The following is a 6,261-nucleotide window of genomic DNA, read 5'->3' on the forward strand; positions in this document are numbered from 1 at the left end:
CAAACATCCCGTCTCATCTTTGGCCAAAAGAAATGTGTAGCAAGTACATCCTCCATCTTCTTCCCGCCAAAGTGTCCCATTAATCCTCCTCCATGCGCCTCCTACAAGAACAAAAGACGAACAGAGCTAGCTGGAATGCATAGCTTGTTAGCACAAAACACAAATCCATCGTTATGACAAACTTGTTCCATGTTCTCCCTTCTTTACAATTTTGCAATACATCTTTAAATTCAGCATCATGCACATTTTGATCTTTGATGGTCTCTAAACTAAATATTTTAAAGTCAAGTTGTGAAAGCATAGTATAATGACGAGACAATGCATCAGCAATAAAAATTTCTTTACCCTTCTTGTGTTTAATGACATTAGGAAAGTCTCAATGAATTCAACCCATTTAGCATGTCTACGGTTCAGTTTAGCTTGACTTTTTTAATGTGTTTCAAAGATTCATGATCAGAATGTATAACAAATTCTTTGGGCCATAAACAATGTTGCCATGTTTCTAAAGTCCGAACAAGAGCATATAATTCTTTATCATAAGTAGAATAGTTCAGACTAGGCCCACTCAATTTTCGAAAAAAGTATGCAACAGGTTTACCATCTTGTAGTAACACACCTCCTAATCCAATTCCACCAGCATCACATTCAAGCTGAAAAGTCTTATTTAAATCGGGAAGTTGGAGTAAAGGAGTATGTGTCAACTTATCTTTGAATACCGTGAAGGCTTCTTCCTGTGTGGTACCCCAAACAAAAGGCACATCCTTTTTTGTAAGCTCAATGAGAGGTGCAGTAATGGTGCTGAAATCTCTCACAAAACGCCTACAGAACCTAGCGAGGCCAAGAAAACTCCTCACTTGTGTGACCGTTTTGTTCTGTGGCTAACTCTCAATAGCTTCAATCTTGGCTTTATCAACTTCAATTCCCTGTGGAGTAACAACATAGCCAAGAAAAGATACTCGATCGGTGGAAAAGGTGCACTTCCAAGGGTTACCAAACAAACGTGCCTCGCGTAGAGCAATAAAAACAACACGTAAATGTTCCAAATGTTCCTCTGAAGATCGACTGTAAATCAGTATATCATCAAAGTAAACTACCACAAATCGTCTAATGAAAGCACGTAAAACTTTGCTCATTAAGCTCATGAAAGTACTAGGTGCATTAGTTAACCCAAAAGGCCAGACTAACCACTCATATAACCCAAACTTAGTTTTAAATGATGTTTTCCATTCATCTCCCAATTTCATGCGAATTTGATGGTATCCACTATGCAAATCAACTTTGGAGAATATTGTAGAGCCACTCAATTCATCAGGCATATCATCTAGCATAGGAATAGGATGATGATAACGAATAGTAATATTATTAATGCCTCTACAGACAACACACATATGTGATGTACCATCCTTTTTAGGCACTAGTATAATAGGAACAACACAAGGACTAAGAGATTCATGTATATAACCTTTGTTGAGTAGCTCCTGTACTTGTCGCATAATCTCCTTCTTCTCCTCTGGGTTGGTATGGTATGGCACACGATTTGGTAGCGATGCACTGGGAATTAAGTCAATCTAATGCTCAATCCCTCGAATAGGTGGTAATCCCAGTGGCACGTCTTGTGGAAAGACGTCAGCGAACTCCTGCAAAATGTTAGTGATAACAGGAGGCAAAGAGGAAGGCACGTCTGAGGGAGTCCTGGATTAGGGGGTATCCGGACAGCCGGACTATATACTTTGTCCGGACTATTGGAGCATGAAGATACAAGACTCAAGACTACGTCCCGTGTCCGGATGGGACTCTCCTTTGCGTGGAAGACAAGCTTGGCGATCCGGATATTATATTTCCTTCTTTGTAACCGACTCCATGTAAACCCTAGCCCTCTCCGGTGTCTATATAAACCGGAGAGTTTAGTCCTTAGAGGGACGATCACAATCATAATCATCATAGGCTAGATTCTAGGGTTTAGCCTCTACGATCTCGTGGTAGATCAACTCTTGTAATACCCACATCATCAATATCAATCAAGCAGGAAGTAGGGTTTTACCTCCATCGAGAGGGCCCGAACCTGAGTAAACATTGTGTCCCTTGCCTCCTGTTACCATCAGCCTAAGACGCACAGATCGGGACTCCCTACCCGAGATCCGCCGGTTTTGACACCGACATTGGTGCTTTCATTGAGAGTTCCTCTGTGTCGTCGCTGCAAGGCTTGATGGCTCCTTCAATCGTCAACAACAACGCGATCCAGGGTGAGACCTTTCTCCCTGGACAGATCTTCGTGTTCGGAGGCTTCGCACTGCGGGCCAATTCGCTCAGCCATCTCGAGCAGATCGACAGCTACGCCCCTGGCCACCAGGACAGGTTCGGAAACTTGAACTACACGGCCGATATCCGCGGAGACTTGATCTTCAACGGGTTCAGGCCGGCGCCGGACATCCACGATGAGCACGGCTCAGACCTACTGTCGGACAATGCTTGGGATATCGCCCCTGCAGGAGCCCCGAACCTAAATCTGGAGCAGATTGTTTTGCCCAAGGACGGGTGGATGGACCCTGCCCCATAGGCCGCACACTCATCGGCGGTAGAGCCGAACACAGGCCTCACCCCCAAAGAAGCCTGTGACACCGGACCCCCGAACTCGTATCCGGTTGTAGGTTCCAGTCTGCGCGCCTCCAAGCCGGCCGAATCTGGTTGGGCTCCGGTAATGGAGTTCACCGCTGCGGATATCTTCCAGCACTCGCCCTTTGGCGACATGTTGAACTCTTTAAAGTCCCTCTCTTTGTCAGGAGACTCTCGACCAAACTATGTCCGGCTCGAATGGGAAGCAGGCGACGAAGGAATTTGTTGCCCACCCACCACCCACTTCATAGCCACTGTCGACGATGTATCAGACATGCTTGACATGAACTCTAATGATACCGACGGTATGGACGTCGGCGCAGGAGATGATTCAGAATCAACGGGGCGGTGGACTGCCACCTCGTCATACAATATATACATGGTGGATACGCCTAAGGAGGAGGACGGCGACAATTCGGAAGATAAAACCCCCGGGCAAAAGCCAAAACGACGGCGCAGATGCCGCTCCAAGTCCAGCAATAGTAAAAATAGCGATAAGAGCACCAGAAAGATCAACACCCCAGTCAACTCCAAAGGCAACAACGACCATATGGACCCAGCAATGGAGCAGGATGAGCCAGGTCACTCCGAACACAGCTCAGAGCAGACGCCCGATCACAATGATCCCGAGGGACGAATTCATCAAACCGCCCGGGGACAAGAACACAGCCCGGATGATGATGCATTCATCATCCCAGAAACACGCTTGGAACGAGATAACCTCCACAGAAGGCTTATGGCCACTGCGAGAAGTCTAAATAAGTAGAAGCAACAGCTAAAGGCCGCACAGGAAACGCTCAATCGCAAATGGAATAAAGTGCTAGACACTGAAGAAAAGTACGGCTACAATCGCCATACAAAGAGCTATCCAAAACGCAAGCTGCTACCAGAATTGGACGACGAGATCGTTCCACCAAAGAATAACACGGCCAGGAGGCCGGACAAACCACTTCGTAACCGCAAGGGAGCAGCCACCAACGCCGCACACGATCTACGCGAGCTCCTGGATAAAAAAGTTGGCGCGGCAAGGTCCATCTATGGATCTAAAGGATGCACCCCGACGCAGGACTATGGTCACCAAAACGATCATACCGATTGGATACCAGTTCGGAATCAGCACCGGACACAACAACAGCCGGCGGCATGCCACAGCACGTCCGGATAGAGAGGGGCTGCTCACCCTCTGTGCTTCACCGAAGAGGTACTGTACCATGAATTTCCACAGGGTTTTAAACCTGTGAACATATAGGCATACGACGGAACGACAGACCCAGGGGTCTGGATCGAGGATTTTATCCTACATATACACATGGCTCGTGGGGATGACCTCCACGCCATCAAATACCTTCCCCTCAAGCTGAAGGGACCAGCTCGACACTGGTTGAAAAGCCTCCCCGAAAATTCAATTGGAAGTTGGGAGGAAGTCGAGGACGCTTTTAGGGCCAATTTTCAAGGGACCTATGTCCGGCCTCCAGATGCGGACGATTTAAGTCACATACTTCAACAGCCCGAAGAGTCCGCCCGCAAGCTTTGGAACAGATTCCTCACTAAGAAGAATCAATTTGTCGATTGTCCGGATGCCGAAGCCTTAGAAGCCTTCAAACACAGCATCCGGGATGAGTGGCTCGCCAGACACCTCCGCCAAGAAAAGCCGAGAACAATGGCAGCCTAAACTAGCCTTATGACCCGCTTTTGTGCAGGTGAAGATAGCTGGCTAGCCCGTAAAGGCACCAGCGACCCAAGTACATACGAAATCAGGGATGGCAACGAGAAGCCACGGCGCAATAAAAACAAACGGCAAAACAAGGAAGAGAGTCCGTACAACACAACAGTCAACGCCGGATTTAGGGGCTCTCGGCCCAGTCAACGAAAGAAGCCATTTAAAGGCAGCAAAGAGGGACCATCCGGCCTAAACAAAGTCCTGGACAGACTGTGCCAAATTCATGGCACCCCCGACAAACCTGCGAACCACACTCACAGAGAGTGATGGGTCTTCAAGCATGCCGGCAAATTAAATGCCGAACACAAGGGAAGGGAAGCACCAAGTGAAGACGAGGATGAGCCTCGCCAGCCGAACACTGGGGGACAGAAAAATTCCCACCAGAGGTAAAAACAGTAAACATGATCCAGGCGACTCACACACCCACAAGAAGGCACGAACACGCACTCAGAGATGCATACGCCGTAAGGCCCGTCACCCCCAAACTTAACCACTGGTCGGCCTGCCCGATCACCTTCGATCACAGGGACTACCAGACTAGTATGCGGCACGGAGGATCAGCTGCCTTGGTGCTCGACCCAATAATCGACAGATACCATCTCACTCACGTCCTCATGGATGGAGGCAGTAGCCTCAATTTAATATACCAGGACACTGCCCGCAGGATGGGCATAGACCCATCCAGAATCAGCCAAAGTAACACCACCTTCGAAGGGGTAATACCAGGCATTGAAGCTTACGGCAGGGGATCCGTTGTACTGGAGGTAACATTCGGTTCCCCAGGCAACTCCAGAAGCGAAGAACTACTCTTCACCATCGCCCCCTTCCAAAGCGGCTATCATGCATTGCTTGGGAGAACGGCCTTCGCCCGCTTCAACGCAGTACCGCATTACGCCTACCTTACACTCAAGATGCCCGGTCCACGTGGCGTCATTACCGTTAATGGAAACATAGAGCGCTCTTCACGCGCGGAGGAATATGCGACGGCTCCAGTGGCCGGACTCTAAGTGGCCTCTAATACCAGAAAGCATGACTGGTCATTAAGACCACAGACACGGTTAGACGAGTCCGGCATCCCGGATAAACCTGAGCTAGGGCGCCATATATGTAATCCCATAAAGGACACCAGGGGCTATAAATATTTAATAAATCCCCACTATTGGCTTAACCTTATTAACAGGCCAATGTCTTACACTTCTACTATCTATCGCACGCTCACGTTATGCTCTTCTACATGAGTTTTTCTTTTTACAGACACCATTCGTGCGATACCCTTCTAGGACACGGCACAACGGAGACAAAAGCGCAGACGTGCAGCAGGGCCCCACTCAAAGGTTTCTCTTTAGATTAAGCCCCTGTGTAAACCTTTTTTATTGCCTCTTGTTGTTTATACATCCCATGGGTACTACACCCACAGAGGATACTGCCGTTATTGGCATTTCGCCACGACAGACTAATGCATGTACCTGGAAATACAGGGCTCATAATGAAGGGCGTTACTCAGCCCAGTATATGTCATAAAGTCCTAATACCTTCGGGAGTGTTCGGCGTCGCGAGTTTGGCCTTATATGCATCAGCTCCGAATCATGTCTTTGGTCAAATGTTGGGGTTGCCCGGCTCCTGGGTTTGCCGCCTTACGTTTCATTCTTATCGGCTAAGGCAGCCAAAGCAGAACTACTGCGATTGTGCCCTGGTTATTTCGGATGAGCACCTCAGTAGAGAAAGCCAAAAACTGACTGTCATGATATAGCGAGAGACTGTTCAACCACTCGAAGACCTATCAGAATCTTTAGGATTCCTCCGCATTAACGAAGGACTGTTTCCCGGTCATGTACACACGTGCCCGTATTCGGATGCACGCGAAGGTACCAGGGGCTACATAGTAGCCCCACCGTCAAACTCCTATAGCTAAGTGAAAGTGTTATAGC

This window comes from Triticum dicoccoides, chromosome 1B (assembly GCF_002162155.2).
Source record: "Triticum dicoccoides isolate Atlit2015 ecotype Zavitan chromosome 1B, WEW_v2.0, whole genome shotgun sequence".
Classification (NCBI taxonomy): domain Eukaryota; kingdom Viridiplantae; phylum Streptophyta; class Magnoliopsida; order Poales; family Poaceae; genus Triticum; species Triticum dicoccoides.